The 21,163-nt window shown below is 37.1% G+C and overlaps 1 long non-coding RNA gene across 1 annotated transcript; it reads right to left on the reverse strand.

The window, feature by feature from the left end:
• Positions 1–686: 686 nt before the first annotated feature.
• On the reverse strand, positions 687–20,557 carry LOC149818623 (uncharacterized). The gene is made up of 2 exons (XR_016427314.1): positions 20,372–20,557; positions 687–940 (listed from the first exon to the last, which is right to left on the reverse strand). It is a non-coding gene; the product is annotated as an uncharacterized LOC149818623 (long non-coding RNA).
• Between the last annotated feature and the right edge of the window lie 606 nt (positions 20,558–21,163).

A 21,163-nucleotide genomic window follows, 5' to 3' on the forward strand; every position in this document is an offset into this window, starting at 1 on the left:
TAACCAAAACTTTATCCATATAATTGTGCAAACCCACTCAGAGTGCTCTGGTACCTTTAAATCATCAAGCATGAGCGCCTCGGTACCTTTAAACCAGTCAGGCTCACAAAAATTAACATTTAATTTTTTCACGAATGTAGTTTAGCCAGCCCTAGTACTCGCATCAGGTACTCAACCTATATCGCCCATTAGGCAAGGTTTCCCAAACAACCCACTCGCAGGAGGGGATAACAATGACTAACTTAATCATTTACCCATTTAGGTTAACACTGTATATAGTTTTTTTTTTCAGTTAAACTCTAACAATACTGGTGTGTGATTATAGTCCTAACTACAAAGGAAGGAACATATCTAAATGTCACTATATGCACAGTAATGTGTGTTGAGTGTTTTTGAAACCCATGTAACAACCTTAAATATATACATACTTCTGTGTATGCTCAACAATGGTTTATATGGTCACCTGTCATATCCAGCTAGTGCTACTCTTAATATGCTATAGTAGATTAAACAACATACTACAACATCGACTATTCATATGATGACCAAATGAATATGCACGGGACCTAATCATGCATCTAACATTGATTAATCAGATAACAAAAATTATCACTAGACTTATACAAAACTCAAGCACACATCAGTCATCGAGTGACCTGATAAGGATCAATAGTATTACATAGAACTTCAATATGCTTCCAGCATCGAACTATTCATATGAAAGCCAAAAGAATATAAATGTGTCATATTCATGCTTCAGACATTGATCATTCATATGAACATCAAAGAGTTTACACAGAACATAGTTATGCTTCAATCATTGATTACCCATAAGAAAATCAAAAGAAGATGCGCAGGACCTAATCATGTTTCAAACCTCGATTTCTCATATGAACTTCAAAAGGATATGCATAGGACCAATCAGGAAATTCAAAAGAATCTGCATGGGTCAAAATCGTGAAATTCAAATGAGTATACACAAGACATTATCATGGTTCAGATCTAGATCATTTTGGAACAAGTGCTTATACGTTCGATTGCAGTTTTTCAAGTTCTGTGTTGTGATACATGGAGGCAGACACAACCTTCCAGTCAGGGAGCATCTCACTCACACTCTAGCAACAAGATGTATATATGGACTTTTCCCAACTAGAACCTACAATTTCACCCCACTTACCATCTAACACAGATATGACGTGTATTCAAAGAATAAAACATGGTCTGAGTCAGAAGAGTTAACATGTTTTCGGATTTTACCTAAAACAAAACTCTCATTCACCACACTAGATACGTAGAGTACAGAAAACAACACTAACAGTAATGGGATACATCATAGTGCAACCAGGGAAACAAAGTACATTACAAAAAACATGGTAAACCCTATAATTACCGGTCGGAAACCGACCCCCCCCCCACCCCTTTCTTTTCCTCGATTCTCAAAAAGGGATTCACGGTATCCAAAATCCCCAAATTTGTCCATTTGGGGTTCATGGCAACCCTGCACACCCTCATTGATTTCTTTCATTTGGCTATTTCACAGACCCCAAATCTCTAATCTCTGGGATCGGCAACCCACACACCACGCTCGACCCACAAAATACCCTAAAGGAAAAAAAAAGAAAACCTACCTTGTTGTGCGAGGTGGTTGTTGCCGCGAGTGGAAGGGTCTGCCTGCCTCAACCGCATTGTCGCCTTGCAAAGGATTCGAGAGGGAGAGAGAGAAAAGGAACGGAAGGCAGTTGGGGAAACCGAGAGGGAAAAAGGGAGTGTGAGAAAAAGAGAGGAGAGGAAGAGCTTTAGTAGGAGGCTCCCCCCTCCCCCCCCCCCCCACCCACCCACCCCTTCATCCACGACAAGGCCTGCATTAGGGTTCTGAGAGAACCCTAATGCCCCTTCTTATCGGTGAGGCCCTGTAGTGGCCTAATACTTTTAACTTTTTTTTTTTGTTTACATGGGGCGCGGCTCGGGTCCGAGATCCAACCTCGAGTTGGGTCCACGTCTTTTCCTTGCGATGTGGATTCGCAAGTTGGATCCAAATGGATCCAACTGTGGATCCTTGAGTTTGATTTTTTTTCTACTAGATATATATATATATATATATTATATGAGTATATGGACCCTTTATGTATCCTGGATCTGAAACGCGAATCCCAAGCCCAATTCAAAAAAATATATATTTTTTATTTTAAGATAAATTTAAGCAAATAACCGAGATTATTATATCCTTTCCCCCTAAAAGAATTTTTTCCTCAAAATTTACCTGAAAGGGCTTACTCAAAAAGATTGGTGTACTTCTCCCGCATATTGGCCTCAGGTTCCCACGTGCTTTCATCAATGTCATGGTGTTGTCTTCTCACTTTGAGGAGAGGGATGGTCTTTGATCTCAAGACTTGCTCGATTCGCTCTAATATTTTCACTGGTTTTTCTTATATTGTTAGATCTTCCCATATATCTACGTCTGCATACTGGATGACATGTGATGGATCTTGAAGATACTTCCTCAGCATAGACACATGGAATATGTTATGGATCTGAGCATACTAGAGAGGTGGATGATACCATCACAAAGACCTGATCTCCCACTTCAAAAGTGAGCGCTTTGCGCCTCAGATCCGCATAACTCTTCTGCCAACTCTGGGCTGATAGTAGTTTATCTCTGATCATCTTGACCTACTAGGTATAATGTTGCAACACAATTGGTGATTCCAACGAGCGTTTACCAACCTCGTCCCAATACATAGGTAATCTGCAAGGTCTTCCGTACAGAGCTTCGAAAGGAGCCATGTCGATGCTCACATGGTAACTATTATTGTAAGCATATTCAGCTAAGACCATATGTTTGTCCCATTCACCTTTCTAATCCAACATACATGCTCGCAGCATATCTTCAAGAGTTTGAATAGTCCTCTCTGATTGTTCGTCGGTCTGGGGATGAAAAGTGGTACTCAATTTCAGCTTTGTACCCAAGGTTTGTTGCAACTGGTCTCAAAACTTAGAAGTAAACTGAGGATCTCGATCTGATATGGTAGAAACTGGTACTCCATGCAGTCGAACGATCTCTCTGATGTATAAATTTGCTAGACTCTTGAGGGGTTGATTTATCCGTATGGGTAGAAAGTGAGCCGATTTGGTGAGTCGGTTCACTATAACCTATATAGCGTCATGTTGTTTCCTTGTTTTGAGCGAACCCACCACGAAGTCCATGGTGATTTCTTCTCATTTCCACTGTGGAATCTTCATTTGCTGCATCATTTTGCTAGGCTTCTGATGTTCAATCTTAACTTGCTGACAAGTCAGATACTTCAAGACATAACTTGTGACCTCACGCTTCATTTCATTCCACCAATACCCCCATTGTAAATCTTTAAACATTATTGTACTCCCCGAATGTATGGTGTACTTGGACCTATGTGCTTCTGCCAATAGTTTTTCTTTCAATTTGGAATTACTAGGGGCCCAAAGTCTCTTCTGCATCCAGATACTACCATCTTCTTTGAGTGAAAGAACAAATTTTCTTGCTGAGCCTATGACTTGAGCTTCGCATACTGGGGATCCTCTTTCTGACCCTCAATAATCTTTGTAAGGATCTCAGGATGAGCAGATAAGTTGGATAGCTTGATACTTCCTTTGTTATCTGCGAATGACTTCAAGTCAATGAATTCTTCCACCAAATTTCACCCTTTTGTCACTAGACTGGACAAACTGCAATCAGATTTGCGACTGAGATAATCGACTACGACATTTACCTTTCCTGGGTGATAGGAAATGGTAAAGTCATAATCCTTTATAAACTTCAACCATCGTCGTTGTCGCATATTCAACTCCTTCTGAGAGAACATGTACTTGAGACTTTTATGATCAGTGAACACCTCGAACTGTTCTCCATACAGTTAATGTCATCATATCTTCAAAGCGAATACTACGGCTACCAATTTGAGATCATGAGTTAGATAGTTTCGCTAATGAATCTTTAATTAGCGGGAGGCATACGCTATCACCTTACCATTCTGCATTAAGACACATCCCAATCCGGTACCTGATGCGTCTGAATACACCACAAAACCACCATGACCTGATGATGAGGTCAATACTGAGGCAGTGGTAAGCTTCTTCTTTAAGATTTGGAAACTCTCCTCGCACTTATCTGTCTATTCAAACTTAATTCCTTTCCTTAGGAGCTTGGTCATGGGCATGACAATCCGTGAAAAGTCCTAAATGAATCTTCTATAATAGCCTACCAAGCCAAGAAAACTCTTGATATCGATGATATTCTTCGCTTGACCCCAATTTAATACGGCTTCAACCTTAGTCGGGTCCACCGATACTCCATCTCGCGATATAACATGGCCTAAGAACATAACATTCTCAAGCCATAACTCACAACTGATGTTCCTTAAGAGTCTCCAAGACAATTATCAAATGGTCTCGATGTTTCTCCATGCTTTCTTAATATATCAGTATATCATCAATGAAGACGATTACGAAAGTATCCAAGTATGCTCGAAATACCCAATTCATCAAATCCATGATTGTTGGGAGTATTTGTCAGTCTAAATGGCATAACTACGAACTCATAGTGATCGTACCTTATTCTGAAGGTTGTCTTGGGAATATCATTATCCTTGATCCAGAGTTGGTGATATCCAGATCTGAGATCGATTTTTGAAAACACCTTAGCCATTTGCAGCTGATCAAACAAGTCTTCGATAAAAGGTAGGGGATATTTATTCTTGATGGTTGCTTGATTCAGCATTTGATAGTCTATGCACAACCTCATAGACCCATCTTTCTTATTTACAAAGAGAATTGGTGCTCCCCATGGCGATACACTGGGTCGAATGAAGCCTCGCTCCATCAACTCTTGAAGTTATTTCTTTAGTTCCTCCAACTCCGTTGGGGCCATACGATAGGGCGCTTTTGAGATCGGTGTCATCTCAGACACTATCTCAATATGAAAATCCACCTCACACTGTGGAGGTAGTTCAGGCAACTCATCTAGAAACACTTTCGCAAATTCATGAACCACTTCAAGTTCTTCTAGTGGTGTAACCTTCGGCTCGCAGGAAAATACATTCACTAGGAATGCTCGGTACCCTTGCCGCATATACTTCGGAGCCTTTAGTATCGATACAATTTGAGCCTTCACCGTAGGTCTGGAGAGCCTAAACTCAACATTCAGCAATCCTGGTCGAGACAATACCACTTTCTTTTGGCGGTAGAGAACATTGGCATAATGTTCATATAATCAATTCATCCCCAATATGACATCATATTCAGTCATATCGAGTAGGATTAGGTCAGTAGGTAAATTCAACCCTCCAACATAATTGTTACATCAGTGATGTAATTTACACATATCGAATTATATCTTATAGGATTGTACACATCTAATATATGTTCCAGGAGTTCCGTATGTGCACCTAAAAGTTTAGCAAATTCTATAGATATAAATGAATGTGTAGCACCATAATAAAAAAGGATAAGTGCAGCATGACCATCAACAATCACTGTACCTTGCACCAAGTCCCCTTTCTCTAATTCCTCTGCAGTAGTTGAATATGCTCGTCCTAGCACCCTCTTTTGTGTGTTATGATGTGGTGCTTGCTGCTGTAGAGGTGGTTGTTGATGTTGATGCCCCCCTCCGACGTTCTGCCTCTGCATATCCACCGTCTTCTTATGGCACTGGTGGGCATAATGACCCATCTTGCCACAGTAGAGATGTAAACACCTTCAAATTTTTCACTTTCACTCACAAACCCTTTTTTCTGGTCACTGGGGCCCATTCTCTGAATCCTTCAGGAAACCAGTTGGTCGACACCTGAGCCAGGGCCATTCAGAGCCCGAATTTTGCCCCAAAGTCCAAATATTCTATTCTATAATTGAGATTCAATCTCTATTTTTTGGCTCGATTTCAAATATCTATTTTGTCCTCGAACAGGAATTCTCAATTTCTCGTCTCTACCAAGGGTCCAGGACTTCAAATCCCTCATCCAGGGTTTATATTTTCATATCATTTGTATCCTTTCATATCATTTCATATCATTTCATGTCATTCCATTGCATTTCATTGCATTTCATTGCATTGCATCTCATTGCATGTCATTTTCGAGATCCAAAACTCTCATTTTTTGAAATCTCCAATCCAGATTCGAGTTTTTAAAACCCTTCTTTCAAAATCAATTTCAAAAACCTGGGTTTTAGATCGATATTTGTCATTTGGCCAACCCCAGGGATTTGCATTTTTCATTTCAAAAACATTTTCTTCAGAAAAATAATCTGAATTTGTTTTAAACTCATCTTTTTAACTGATTTCAAATCTCAGACTGGATTTGTCTAGGTGGTGTCGCTTCTGAATCACTTCTTTTATTCAAATTTCTTAAAATTTTAGTTATTTCAAAGTTCTAGTCAGATTAGGACTCTGTCTTTTCATCTTTTAAACCCTTTTCAAAATTTTATTTTGATTTTAAATGAGAGGTAGTCTTATCCATCGTCCATTTCCTTTGTTTTGGCCAAAATTTTAGAGTTTTAGTCGGACTAGGACTCTATCTCAGAGTTTCAGTCGGATTAGGACTCTATCCTGATTCTATCCTTTATCCCTATTTTTCACTTGTTTTCAAAAAAAAAAACCTTCTCATTTGACTTTCAAAAGGCCAAAATTTTAGAGTTTTAAAATTCTAGGACTCTATCACGGAGTTCCAGTCAGAGTATGACTCTCCCTATCATCTCTATTTTCACCCGTTTTCAAGAAAATCTTTCAAAATCTTCTGAGAGAAGATAAAATCTAGAGTTTTAGTCGGGTCAGGACTTTGTTCCAGAGTTTCAGTCGGATCAGAACTCTAACATTGACTTCATTTTTTGAGAAAAACTTTCAAAAATTTCTTCATTCATTATTCAAAAATCAAATTTTAAAATTTCAGGACCTTATCGTTGAGTTTCAAAATTTTAGGACTCTACCCCAGAGTTTCAGTTGATTCAGAACTCGACTCTGATTTCATTCTTTACTTCTATTTTGCTTGCTTTGCCAAAATAGACCCAATTCTCAGAGTTTGAGTTGATTTAGAACTCTATTTTAGAGTTTTGAAATTTCAGGACTCTAACCTTGATCTTGTCTTTTGCTTATTTTCGTTGCTCTCTGAGAAGATCTTTCAAAATCTCTTTGTTTGTCTTTCAAAAACCCAAATTTAAGAGTTTCAAAATTTCAGGACTCTAGTCAGAAGTTTCAGTTGGTTTAGAACTCTGATTTTCTCGAGTTTTATCCTTTGCTTTTATTCTCGTCTGTTTTAAAAACCTTTTCTTTATCTTTATTTTAACCTATTCAAAAACTCAGAAGTGAGGCCCACACAGTTGGTGCCATATCTGGAGGAGTTTCAATCCAGTCAGAACTATGGTTGATTTAAAACTTTCAATTTTAAAGTTCATTCTTTCTTATCCCTTTTGAAAATCTTATTTTTAACCCTTTATTTTTAGGTTTCGAAATTGTTTTCTGAAAAACCAAATGGAGCCCACTTAGGTGGCGCCACATTTTGAAAGTATTTTGATTAGCTTAGGATTAGTCAGTGTTCTAATTAGGTTAGAAGTTCAAAAGAATCAAAATTGATTTTTAAAAATTCATCTTCATTTTAGTGTTTTAAACCTTGTTTTTAACTTTTAATTAAAAGTTTTAAAAAAACCAAATGTGGGCCCACACTAGGTGGCACCACATTTGATCTTTTTAGGGTTTAATTAGGACTCAACTAGGTTAGCTAGAGTTGGATTAGGTTAGAACACTTCAAGAAAATCACCCCCCCCCCCCCCCCCCGATGTGGTTTATCCAAGTCAATTAAAAAGAGTTTTTGAAAAACTAAACTCTTTAATTAAGAGTTTAAATTTTTTATAAATAGGGGGACCAAGGGGGTCAACCCTCATTGCTTTCTCACCCTCTCTCTCTCTCTAGAATTTGTGGTTCTCTCTAGCTCCTCCTTTATCCTCCATTGTTGCCCAAGGTAAGCTTTCTTCTCTTTTTATTTATTTTATTTAGTTTATTCATTATGCTCTTTCACCTTTGCCACCTCTATGCATGAGCTTCTTCCTTATTTTTTTCATTTAAGGAACTCTAAAACTATTCAATATGATGATCTACAGATCATGCATGGTTGTTTGCATGCTTTTGATCCGTTGAAATCATTGGTTATAGGCTTATTATGTTAAATGCCAAATAAAAGATGAGATTCGACTTTTCGATAGGTCGAATCTCTCTTTTAATGGCTAAATCAAAATCCAACCTTGTTTTCCCTAATTTTTTTATTGTATTAATCATATTAATATTTATTTTAATTTCTTAATAATTAAAACTTGATTTATTGCATTATTTGTAATTTTTAATAGTTTTTACATGCATAAATTAGGTTTATTCATATGCTTCATTGATAATACGCATTTTTTTCTGGGCATGCGAGAACGACATTATTTCGTGTTTGTTTTTCTGTCATTAAACTTTGATTTTTTTAGGGTTAAACCGTGCATGTGTCAGTGAATTTTCATAAAAAAAAATTGATTATTTTGGGTTCTATAACCCTTTTAAAAAAATCAGAAACCGAACTCTAATTTTGGTACCGTGAGAGTGTTGTACAGAATCAGGTATAGTTTGTTGAAGCAATATCTCCTTCATTAGAGATCCGATCGACGATCCGTAAGTTGCAGTGTGTTCATTATGATGTCTAGTATATCCAGTGAAATGTTTAGATTTTTTTATGGTTGTTTGTTATTTTTACTCTGTCATAAATCAGAATCTATTTCACACTGATCAGTATATATCGTTTAAACCCTAGTTTAATTTGCGTGAATCGTATTTCCCTAACCGGAGATCCGATTGACGATCTGTAAAAAATCATAGATGCATCGGAATATTTAGTTTTATCAGTGTGATTTATGTAATTTTTGAACATTGTCTATTATTTTAAATTGAGCCAAAATCAAAACTACCTTTTCTGGAGCCGTTACGTGCTCACCGAAAGCAAGCATATATTACCGGAATATATCTCCCTAACCAAAGATGATTTTTTTGATCTGTAAAAAAAAAAATTTGTTTATTTGCCTAGTTTCTTCATGTGAAATTTCACTATTTTTTATTATTGTTTGATACCTGATTTGGGTTTGACATTGTGACAGATACATGCTAGTGGGCAAAATCATATATTTTTAGGTTTTATTTAATTTTTATATTAAAATAATATCAAAAATTCTATTTTTCAATTTCAAATTAATTTTAGGGTTATTAGAAGTATTTATGTTGATTTTTATAAATTTTGGAATTAATTTGATGCATTATTTAGTTAAATCATAAAAAGAGGATGCTCGCGGAGTCCCCATTCACCTGAAACACAGGCAAAATTTGATATTTTTATGATATTCTAAATTTTCATGAAAAGTTTTATATTTTTAGGGTTTGATAATGTTTATAATCATGTTAGGGTACTCCACACCGGATTTGGTATTGATTTGAATCTGTTTGCTCCCTGAATTAAAAGTTTTATAAAAATCTTTTCTGAAAACCCTGATTTCAAGGCCATAGTCTTGTTTTCAGGGATACTTTGGTTATTTTTCCTAAAAATGTAAATTTTAAAGTTATTTTTTTATTATTTATTTAATTTTGCATCATTTTTTATTATGTTTATCTAAGAAAAACATGAAAAAAGGCTTATATTTGAATAAATCCAGCAATTTTCATATATTACTGGATAAATCTCGAAAAGGTGACATATCTTCACTAACAAGTTTGCTAGTTTTGCAGAGACATTCAAGACTGTATTTTCTTTATTTTAATTTATTGTTGATATGAATTGTAAACAATTTAGAATAAGAATTTAATTTCCTACTTAGAATAGGACTGCATTGCGTATAGTGCATTTTTCAATAATATGATTTGTGTGATGGATGATAATTCATGCATATTCAAATTCACCATGGTCTACACGAATGGCACGTACACTAGCTTCTAAAGAGTTGATAAACTCGGTGAGTTTCGTATTTGTGGTCATAGTCAAAATACGAACAAAACCCAGATTTATCTTCTTCTAAGCCACAAATAGCCTACACTCTTAGGCATTTTCATAAATTATAGCATATTTTTAAAACTTTTTCTAAGTATTTTTCCCTTTTAGAATTAAATGAGCTATATTCAATGTGTATTCGTGGTCAAAGTCAAGGATATGTAGAGAATGTATTTCATCTAAATTCTATATGGCACAAAAACCCTTTTTCAAAGATTTTTCTTAAATTCTTCAGAAAATATTTTCTCAAATTGCATTCATGCATCATTTAGGTTAGATTGCATCATAAATAGTCTTCACAGGGCAACCACTACAAGAAAAACTCTAATTAGCGACAAAAATTTGCGATGAATTTTTTTTATCACAAATTTGTGATGGATTAGCTAGAGAAAACTATCTGTCACTAACATTCGAATTATTTGCAGAATTAGCGACATAAAAAATTATGTTGCTAATCTGTCGCTAATTAGCGACGGATTCGCGATAGAATAATTCTGTCTCAAACTCCGTCGCAACTTAGTGACGGATCAGCGGTAGAAATTTTCCATCACGAATCCATTGCTAATTTCCCCCGTAAAACCCTAATGCAAGCCCCTTTCTTTTCCTTTCTTTTTCATCCCTCTCCTGTCGCCCGCCGGCGATCACCTGTCACCAACTGCCAGTCGACCTCCTCCTTTGACTCAGTCCTCCTCTCACCTCTACTCCTCTCTCTTTCACTCTAGTCTTTTTTCTGGCTGATGAGCCCCGTTCGGCAACCCCCTTTCGACCACACCATGTCTCCCTTTCCCGACTCTGGTCTCTCTCATTTGTCGACACCAACATTGGCTCCTTTTAGGTAACCTCTGACTGCCTTCTCTCTTTCCTTTTTTGTCGGTCAGCGAGCCCATTTCTTTCCCTCCATTTCATTTTTCGTCAGGGAGGGGTCGAGCCCCCTAACTATCTCTCGGTCTTACGAGATGCGAGGGAGGGGCTCGGCCCCCTCCCTGTTCTTTTTTTGCCAGAGAGGGGTCAAGCCCCCTCCCTGTCTCTCTATCTTACAGGATGTGAGGGAGGGGCTCATCCCCCTCCCTGTTCTATTTTTGCCAGGGAGGGGTCGATCCCCCTCCCTGTCTCCCTATCTTACGGGATGCGAGGGAGGGGCTCATCCCCCTCCCTGTTCTTTTTTTTTCAGGGAGGGGTCGAGCCACTTCCTTGTCTCCTTGTCTTACGGGATGCAAGAGAGGGGCTCGGGCCCCTCCCTATTCTTTTTTCGTCAAGGAGGGCTCGAGCCCCCTCCCTATCTTTCTGTCTTACGGGATGCGAGGGAGGGGCTCGGCCCCCTCCCTGTTCTTTTTTCGCCAGGGAGGGACCGAGCAACCTCCATATCTCCCTGTCTTACGGGATTCAAGGGAAGAGCTCGGCCCCCTCCCTATTCTTTTTTCGTCAAGGAGGGCTAAGCCTCCTCCCTGTCTTACGGGATGCTATTGAGTAGATTGTTTTGTATTGTATTGTATTGTATATTTGTGCTTTGCAGGTACGTGGCTGAGCTAATTGTGCAATGCTTAGTGCTAAGTATCGCATGCGATTAAAAATGCAATGTAAAAAGAAATAAGAAAAAAATGTAAAGGCAAAAGCAATGCAAATCGGGTAAATACCCGTGGTGTATAAGTGATGCAAGCGCATCACAGGTTATTTAATTTCTTAGATGCAACACTTTTCTGTTCACACACTCACTTAGTTGTGATATCTAGGACTACTTTGATGGAGTTCGGAGATCATGCTGAGCATGATTTTAATGTATGAAAATAGAAGTGTTTTTATTTTTAGAGTTCGGATTCCATGCTAGACATGGTAGTAGTTAGTGGGATATTGGAGTATATTTACTGCAGATACATGTTTGACATTGTTTTGATATGAATGATTTAAATTTATTGTAATGTTTGATGTAACTGTATCCATGCTTGCATGAAAGTATTTTCAATTTGATTATACCTTTCATGTGAAATTGTATCATGAAAACATGGTTCAAATGAATGTATCATGTTATGAATGATTTTGCACATGAAAATGAATGATAAGTTATCAATGCTTCAAACATGCTTCAAATGAATGATTTTGCACATAAAAATATTAAGTTATCAATGCATGCATCATAGTTCTTGTAATTGAATAACATCATATATATATATGTGTGTGTGTGTGTGTGATATATATCAAATCATTACATTCACCATGAATGCATGATAAATTAGATATTTTCTTCATCATAGCTGTCTTATGATTCTCTTTTAACTTGTTATGATAAATTAGATATTCTCTTTTAACATGTCATATCTCCATTGTCCAATGACATACATATGGAAGAATATGATCTAAATGATATACTAAGTGGATGGGCGCCCAATGAAGAAGAAGAGGACGAAGAGGAGGAAGAAAAAGAAGAATATGAAAGTCAAACAAGTGATGAGGAAGCATACTCGAGCTAGTGAAATACATTTTGTAATACATACCTTATGTTTGATGTGAATGATTTAAATAATTTGAATGTATTGAAATGTGTTGCAATGATTTGAATGTATTGCAATGTTTGATTTGAATGATTTGAATGGATTGCAATGATTTGAATGATTTGAATGTATTGCAATGATTTGAATGTATTGCATGAAGTTATTTTTTATTTGATTATATATTCATGAAGATATAAAGTTGTGTAACTGATCTAAATAAAATTTTTATTGGTTAGAATATGGTTCGTGGAGGTCACAGTGGCCGAGCACCCAGTGGTAGCCAGTTTCAGCCTTCATCTTCACGGGTTGCTTCGATAGGTATATCATTTAACTAATTATATACTTGATTAGTTTAAATGTGCATTGTGTGAATTTCTAACTCAATTTTCTATAAATGATGTTTTGCCTGCACATGACTCACCTACACCATCTATTCATACACGTCACGAGACAACGCCGAATACAGGGTCTTCTCAGTCTGACACACGATGACTCATTTAAATAGTGTATATCGATAGTCGATCGTAGGTATTTCATTGTCATTTGTCCAACACTTATCTTATAAATAGTATATATCGACAGTCAATTGTTAATGTGTATCAATTCATGTGCAGCGCGAGGTTCGAGCCACAAGAAGTAGTACGAGAATTTAGGAAGTCACTACTACAGCATCTATCAGGATCGGTCGCTCAATAAAAAGAGTACTCGAAGGAGGTATTAGACAGATTATTATCTTCATTCATGATATGCAATCGTTTATCATAACTAATGTGTTTCATATTTAATTTATTGTTATAGTCATGTGTATTAACTTTCTAAAAGTATGTGTAGGCTTCGCATTGCTTCGCGACTGCGAACGAGGAGAATGACGTTATGGTAGTGTGGCAAATGGTGGCTGCCAATCGATTTGTCGACATGATGTATAATATGAAGACTGCAGTAATAAAAGCAGCTGGTGGGATAGATGATCCACTGCAGTGGAAGGGCCATGGCCCTTCTACTATCAAGATAAATTATTGGGACGGAATGTGCGATAAGTGGGCGAGTAATGAATTTTGAAACCACTCAATAAAGGCTGCACAAAACCAAACGAAGATGCCTGATGCTCATCTACACATAGGTGGATCTAGGACTTTTGGGAGCCACCAGAAGAAAATGATAACTCGTCAATATATATATTGTCAAATTTATAAGTATTTCTGCATACTTTTTAATTAATTTTTTTATCATTTAACCTTACAGGAAACAGAAAAAGGGGGAATTGTGCCAAACAAGGATGTATTTGTTGAAACACATAAACGTAGGAGCACGAGAGAGTTTGTATCAGAGAAGGCGAGAGCAACATCAGTATATATTTATTGTATTAATAAACATTGTAATATACAAGTTACTATGAATTACATTATCATAAACATTGTAATTTTTAATTATTAATTCATATTGTAATCATTACTTTATAGGAGTCATACGAGCAGCAGATGGTAGAGAAATATGGCGATGACTCCACTCAGCATCCGCCTTTTGATCCTGCAGCATGAGTGACTGCAATCGGTGAACCCAAAAAGGGTCGTGTGTTCAGGTTTGGGAGTAACATAAACACCACTCCAGTCGTTGCCTCCTGCAGCCAGGGCTCTTAGAGTTCTCCCAACAGCATCAACTTCCACCGTCTGATTGACCCTGCTATGTCTTGGGATAGTGTCTGCTAGCGTCTTGAGGACAAAATGTGTGACTTTTTATATGAATTCATTTTCAACCTTGTCCATAATGAGTTGTGCAACTTTTTTCGGGATAGGGAAACTTCGTCTGAATTCAACATGAGCTTTGGTGTCCGTCAGGTATAAAGATTCATGTAATTTGTTTTATGTTGTTAGATTTCAAGCTAGTGTATGCATGATTGGACACAAATAAGCATGATTTCATCACTATAAAAAATTTTGACTGCCTTATAACACATATGGGCATGATTGAATCACTATGAAAGTTTTTTGACAACCTTAGAATACATACAAGCATTCTTTCATCACTATGACAATTTTAGAACACATATGAGCATGATATTAGCATATATAAAAGTTTTTTGACTGCCTTATAACACATATATGCATGATTGAATCAATATGAAAGTTTTTTAACAACCTTAAAACACATATATGCATGATTGAATAACTATGAAAGTTTTTTGACAACCTTATAACACATATGAGCATGATATTAACATATATGAAAGTTTTTTGACTGCCTTATAACACATATATGCATGATTGAATCAATATAAAGTTTTTTGACAACCTTAGAACATATATATGCATGATTGAATCACTAAGAAAGTTTTTTGACAACTTTAGAACACATATAAGCATGATTTCATCACTATAAATTTGTTTTACTGTCTTAGAACACATATATGCATGATTGAATTACTATGAAAATTTTTTACTGCCTTAGAACACATATATGCATGATTGAATCACTATGAAAGTTTTTTGACAACCTTAGAACACATATAAGCATGATTTCATCACTATGAAAGTTTTTTTATTGCCTTATAGCATATATATGCATGATTGTGATACATAACACATTTGTTTGACAACCTTATAAACATTATATGCATCTGTGAATCACTCTGACATTTTTTTTACAACCTTAGAACACATATTTGCATGATTGAATCACTATGATTTTTTTTTGTCAGTCTTAGAACACATATCTGAATTTTGTTATTGTCCTTCACTTTATTGCTAGTCTATGTGTCATTCGGCCATTTACTTTGATTGCATTAGACTAGGTGCATTGCATATAATTTATTTCATTATATTTTGTTTATCAATACTAACATTTTGGTTCTCTTGTAGGATGCTGGAGATGATTAGCGTAGAGGAGCTGATGGAGCCATGGATGGAGGGGCAGATTGAGATAATGAAGAGGATGATGCCCCAAATCTTGGCGAGAATTAGATTTATCTGTTTAATTTGTTTCACGTACTTGTAACTAATTAGAACTTGGCAAGGATTGTATGTAAGTTATAACTTGTGTTAAATTTATTTCACCTGCTTTGTATATGTATTTTTTATGTGTACTTTATTTTTTATACATAGGTTATATAAATTGTATAACGAGAAAATTTTTTTGATATTCATATTTCAAAAAAAATTAATAATAAATTAGTGACAGATATTATCTATCGCTAATATCCATCACCAATTTAAATCGGTCGATGTTTTGTGATGGAATTTAATCCGCCGTTAATCCCTCGCTAAATTGGCGATGGACATTAAAACGGATACGTATTCATCATTAAATTTAGCAATGAATTAGCGATAGAATACATTCCTTTGCAAAACCAAATCAGTCCTTATTTAGCGACGGATTAGCGACAGACATGATCCATCGTTAATCCATCGCTAATTAGCAACGGATTGGTGATAGATAAATTATGTTGCATTTTAGCGACCAAGATTATGCGACAACCGATTTTCGTCGTTAATCTGTCGCTAAACACATTTGCGACGGATAGCATCTGTCGCTAATCTGCATTTTTCTTGTAGTGTACACGCCCATCCTTTTGATCAATTCAAGAGTTCAAAACTCAAAAAAATCAATTTTCTCAAAAATCATTCAAGTTTCCTTCAGAAATCGATTTTCCTTTTCTTTCGAAATATTTTCCAATGTGATTCACGATTTTCAAAGTGTTCATTTTTCTAAGAATTCTCCAATATTTGAAGCATACACCATATTGTCAATCTGCATTTTTCTAAGTCATAGCACATGCTTGATTCTTTGGGCATTTAGGAATAGAACATCGATTTAGACAAGTTAAGCAAAGCAAAACACCAGATTGATCCTTGGTTCAATTACCCCTGGTTATGGCACCAAGAACGGTTGAACCTCGTACCGACAAGCGAGTTTCATTTTTCAAAATTATCTTGCATTTTAAAATAGGGGCAAGTTAATTTCAAAATCTTTTTCAAATGTCAGTTTGACTTGCAAAAGTAAAATTTTGCAATGATAACAAGAGACATGCACCAGTATTCCTGGGGCAAGGTTGCCCATTATGGAACCGGTTGCACTTCGGGCAAACCAGATTTTGGCCCTGGTTCTGCGGAGGACGATCACCGCCATTGTACCTCTGCTTCTTGTGAGGTGGTTGATGCTTCTTGCCACCCAGGTGCTACTGCGGGCCGGCTCCCCGCTTCCACGATGTGCCCTTCTGATCCTTCATGGATCGCTCCCAATCTTTTTTCAGCTTAGTGGCCGCTTCAATGGCCAGTGTGAGAGTGGATGGCAGACTAGTCATCACTCAGGATCGTAATCCGTCCTTAAGTCCCCGGACATACTTGGTCACCCTAACCTTATCATTGGCAAACAAGTTCGAGCAGTATCACTCCAGGCTTCAAAATTTTGTAGTGTAATCCACTACACTCATGTTTCCCTTGGCCAGCTCCAGGAACTCCTGCTGCTTCTGATCGCGAGCATGCTGAGAAAAATATGTCTCTAAAAATGCTTTCTTGAAAACTTCCCATGGAATAGGATCCATTCTGGCAAAATGGACTGTCTGGGTTGTATCCCACCACTTTTGTGCATCTTCCATTAAGCCGTATGTACCGAAGTCTGTCTGCCTATCCTTGAGAACAGGCAGAACCCAAAAAGTTTGCTCTGTCTTCGTGATCCAGCTCTCGGCTAACTTTGAGTCAGCCTTTCCTGAAAAAGTTGGTGGATTTAACTTCAAGAATTTTTCATAGGTCACTGCTCTCGCATCGTGTCGTGCACCAGCAGCCGCAACCTCGGTCTGGTTGCGCATCTGAGTATCCATGGTCTGGGCCAAGTTGTTAAGGGTGTTCATCACGAAATCCCTCTATTCTTGCCAATCATTGGTTGTACTCAACTGGCTTGGGATCGGTGATACATATAGTAAAAATTTCAATACAGCAAACATTTTTTTACTATCTATGAATTTCAGTTCTTCTACAATTATTACTTGTATATATCTATAATTATAGACACTTTAAAAGAACATGCAAGTAACATAAACAAAATATACTTATAGAGCGCTTGCAGGGTGTGGCACGACCGTGATCTTAAATTTATTGTTCTCAGGCTCTAATGTCATAACTGTAATGCTCTGAAATTTAACCCAAACTTTTAGAAGAATTTTTTTATATAACAGCAGAAACAACCATTTCATTGGGTTAAACATTCGGGCGCATTACAGGAGTGAGTGATCAAGCACAAGCATTTATTTTATTCTAAAATCAAATATATAATGACATCAGAGTTTCAATGATATGAACTAATATATCAAGAGGAAATTAATCTATCTCGAGAACAGTAAATCAAATTCCGATCGAAGCCTCATCTCGCAGCCGCTCATAAACTCTATTTCTTACCTAAAAATGGTAAATTTATAAGAATTAGACTACAACTGTCTAAGTAGGAAATACTATAATTTTTCTTGCAGATATATCATGTGTCAAGTATGTGATGTGGGTGTCGTGTGTGATTTCCAGTATATACAAGAATAAGTAAAGGATCTACACTATGACAGCATCAATTTATAAAAACTAACTAACAGGTCAAAACATTAGCAGAATTTAAATATCTCATAGCCATAGATTCCATTGCATACTAAAAGTAAATGACCATATATAAAAAATATTGTTTATGTATAAAATTACAACCTGCCACTACATATTCAAATGTGATACCTAAGATGTTCTAATTTAATATTTTTCTTTAATTATCCTGCGGGTACATGCGGGCCAAGGCAATCATAACAGAAGAGAACATTCGGAGGTTCATTATTCATTAGTGTTTTATTAATCTGAACATTCTAACTGAAACTGTAATTCTTAGGGAGCGGTCAGTGACCGAGAGAACCTCCCAAAGGCCCAAAACCAAAATAGGATGCATCCCTAACTTCTACAGAAGAACATGGACCTACCGCCTAGGACAAATTCAGTAGTCCGGGTACCCTAACTCTGGGAACTGGAGACCAACGAGTCATTGCCGCTCGAAGCAAGAAACACATATCTCCAGAGTTTCGTACCACCTACCCTCTCCAAGGTAAGCTCGAATCTTAGTGGATTGCTCTTCTTATTAATTTATATTACCCGATTTGTCAAAGTTTTCCCTGATCTGAACCCAGTAACCAAAAGAAACTGAAGTACCCCACAATTTGAATCATACTACTCTAGTAGTAGATCCCCACCCATTCATACCTTCAAAAGGTATGTTAACCAAAACTTTATCCATATAATTGTGCAAACCCACTCAGAGTGCTACGATACCTTTAAATCATCAAGCATGAGTGCCCCAGTACCTTTAAACCAGTCAGGCTTACAAAAATTAACATTTAATTTTTTCACCAGTGTAGTTTAGCCAGCCCAAGTACCCGCATCAGATACTCAACCCATATCGCCCATTAGGCAAGGTTTCCCAAACAACCCACTCACTCGAGGGGATAACAATGACTAACTTAATCATTTACCCATTTCGATTACAACTGTATATAGGTTTTTTTTTCAGTTGGACTCTAACAATACTAGTGTGTGATTATAGTCCTAACTACAAAGGAAGGCACCTATCTAAATGTCACTATGTGCATAGTAATGTATGCTGAGTGTTTTTGAAACCCATGTAACAACCTTAAACATAAACATACTTCTGTGTATGCTCAGCAATGGTTTATATGGTCAGCTGTCATATTCAACTAGTGCTACTCTTAATATGCTACAGCAGATTAAACAACATACTACAACATCGACTATTCATATGATGACCAAATGAATATGCACGGGACCTAATCATGCATCTAACATTGATTAATCAGATAACAAAATTATCACTAGACTTATACAAAACTCAAGCACACATCAGTCATCGAGTGACCTGATAAGGATCAATAGTATTACACAGAACTTCAATATGCTTCCAGCATCGAACTATTCATATGAAAGCCAAAAGAAAATAAATGTGTCATAATCATGCTTCAGACATTGATCATTCATATGAACATCAAAGAGTTTACACAGAACATAGTTATGCTTCAATCATCGATTGCCCATAAGAAAATCAAAAGAAGATGCGCAGGACCTAATCATGCTTCAGACCTCGATTTCTCATATGAACTTCAAAAGGATATGCATAGGACCAATCAGGAAATTCAAAAGAATTTGCACTGGTGAAAATCGTGAAATTCAAAAGAGTATACACAGGACATTATCATGGTTCGGATATAGATCTTTTTGGAACAAGTGCTTATACATCTGATTACAGTCTTTCCAGTTTTGTGTCATGATACATAGAGGCAGACGCAACCTTCCAGTCAGGGAGCATGTCACTCACACTCTAGCAACAAGATGTAGATATGGACTTTTCCCAACTAGAACCTACAATTTCACCCCACTTACCATCTAACAGAGATATGACGTGTATTCATAGAATAAAACATGGTCTGAGTCAGAAGAGTTCACATGTTTCGGATTTTACCCAAAACAAAACTCTCATTCACCACACTAAATACGTAGAGTACATAAAACAACACTAACAGTAAAGGGATACATCGTAGTGCAACCAGGGAAACAAAGTACATTATAAAAATCATAATAAACCCTACAATTACTGGCCCAGATCCGAACCCCCACCCCTTTCTTTTCCTTGATTCTCGAAAATGGATTCACAGTAGCCGAAATCCCCAAATCTGTCGATTTGGGGTTTACGGCAACCTCGCACTCCCTCATTGATTTCTTTTATTTGGCTATTTCACAGACCCCAAATCCCCAATCTCTAGGATCGGCAACCCACACTCCATGCTCGACCCACAGAATACCCTAAAGAAAAAAAAAACAGAAAACCTACCTTGTTGTGCGAGGTGGCTGCTGCCGCGAGTGGAAGGGTTTGCCTGCCTCAACCGCACTGCCGCCTTGCAAAGGATTTGAGAGGGAGAGAGAGAAAAGGAACGAGAGGCTGTTGGGGAAACCGAGAGGTAAAAAGGGAGCATGGGAGGAAGAGCTTTTGTAGGAAGGTCCCCCCCCCTTTCATCCACGACGAGGCATGCATTAGGGTTCTGAGAGAATCCTAACGCCCCTTCTTATTGGGCAGGCCCTGTAGTGGTCCAATACTTTTAACTTAAAAAAAAAAAATTTACACGGGGTGCAGCTCGGGTCCGAGACCCGGGATCCAACCTCGATTTGGGTCTGCGTCTTTTCCTTGCGATGTGGATTCGCAAGTTGGATCCAAATGGATCCATCTATGGATCCTTGAGTTAGATTTTTTTTCTACTACATATATATATCTTATACGGGTATATGGACCCTTTATGGATCCTGGATCCAAAACACAGATCCCAGGCCCAATTCAAAAACAATACATTTTATTTTAAGATAAATTTAAGCAAATAATCGAGATTATTACACTTTGCACTTTGCTCACAGTGGTGCGAGGCACATGTGAGGTGTCGAGGTCCGTTTTTACCACACCTTAACTGTCAACCAAGTCATCTTTGACTTTATGTTTCTTGATTGGTTTTGCTGTTTGAAAAACTTGATATAGTGTTTATGGGCATTGTAACTGTCGCACAGTTTTGAAGGTCCTTAACCCTTGGTCAAATGCGGGTGGTCGTTCATGATCATTTTTATCCAATTTTCAAAC

This window comes from Nuphar pumila, chromosome 13, assembly GCF_984573655.1.
Source record: "Nuphar pumila chromosome 13, dmNupPumi1.hap1.1, whole genome shotgun sequence".
Taxonomy (NCBI): Eukaryota; Viridiplantae; Streptophyta; class Magnoliopsida; order Nymphaeales; family Nymphaeaceae; genus Nuphar; species Nuphar pumila.